Source organism: Chiloscyllium plagiosum, unplaced genomic scaffold (genome assembly GCF_004010195.1).
Source record: "Chiloscyllium plagiosum isolate BGI_BamShark_2017 unplaced genomic scaffold, ASM401019v2 scaf_2953, whole genome shotgun sequence".
Lineage (NCBI taxonomy): Eukaryota > Metazoa > Chordata > Chondrichthyes > Orectolobiformes > Hemiscylliidae > Chiloscyllium > Chiloscyllium plagiosum.
In genome coordinates, this window is record NW_025207369.1 from 11,476 (window position 1) to 12,950 (window position 1,475).

The window sequence follows — 1,475 nt, forward strand, 5'->3', positions numbered from 1 at the left end:
GAGGAGGACGAGGACGAGGACGAGGACGAGGAGGAGGACGAGGACGAGGAGGAGGAGGAGGAGGAGGACGAGGAGGAGGAGGACGAGGAGGAGGACGACGAGGAGGAGGACGAGGAGAAGGAGGACGAGGAGGAGGAGGACGAGGACGAGGACGAGGACGAGGACGAGGACGAGGACGAGGAGGACGAGGACGAGGACGAGGACGAGGAGGAGGACGAGGACGAGACCTGATCGAGGTATACAAGATAATGAGAGGAATAGATAGAGTCAATAGCCAGAGACCTTTCCCCAGGGCAGGATTGACTGGTATGATGGGTCATAATTTTAAGATATTAGGAGAAAGGTATAGAGGAGACGTCAGAGGTAGGTTCTTTACGCAGAGAGTTGTGATTGCATGGAATGTGTTGCCAGTGGTGGAAGAAGAGTCATTAGGGACATTTAAGCGACTGCTGGACATGCACTTGGAAAGCAGTGAGTTGAGGGGTGCATAGGTTAAGTTATTATATTTTACATTAGGATTAAACCTCAGCACAACATCGTGGGCCAAAGGGCCTGTTCTGTGCTGTATTTTTCTATGTTCTATGTCCACTTGCTCTCTTTTGTCTAATTTGCTTGATACTTCCTTAAAGAATTCTAACAGATTGGTCAGGCATGACCTCCCCTTGATGAAGCCAGTTAACTCAGCCCGATTTTATGATGCACCTCCAAGTACTCCACAATCCCTCCACCATCCCTCTCCCTTCCCCAACATTCTTCTAAACTCTGGTGAACATAGTTCTAAGTGATCCAGTTTCTCCCTTGTTAGGGATTCCCTTGTTAGCCATGTTGACCATATTTCCCATCTTATTTTCATGTCAGATTGAGATGAATAGATTTTGCAGTTCATCTATGCACTCTTTAAATGTTTGCCATTACCCATCTACCATCATTTCTTGAAATAACAATCACAAATTTATCATAGTTGGCTCACACTTCATTCTATTGTACTTTCCTTTATTTAAATTCAGGATCCTGGTCTCAGAAATATATTCCAATTATAATAGATTACTAGATATAACATCTAGAAACAAGTTGTGGACACAGCCCAGAGAATGTGCTACAGAATGTTAAAAAAAAATCAAATAATAGGTTGCTCCAAGAATTGCTAAAATGGAAGAGAAGTAGGAGGTAAGTCAATTAGCTGAAAGTCTCAAATATTAATGATGGGAGGGATTTAACTGTAGTCTGCACTTAGAAGTCTTCATTAATTTTAAGTTGTAAAGTGAAAATTTGACACAGGAAGAAAAATCTCAGACAGAAAATGTGCATGAACATCAGGTTTTTAAAGAGTGAATTGTAGTAACCTGATGCAAATTTTCAAAAGAACTTGATAAGAAGGGTTTACAGCATAAGTAATGAGTGCTGAAATGTAGGACTATAAGGATCATACATAATTTATTTGGCAATATAAACAGGAAAATGGAAGTTCACTTTTT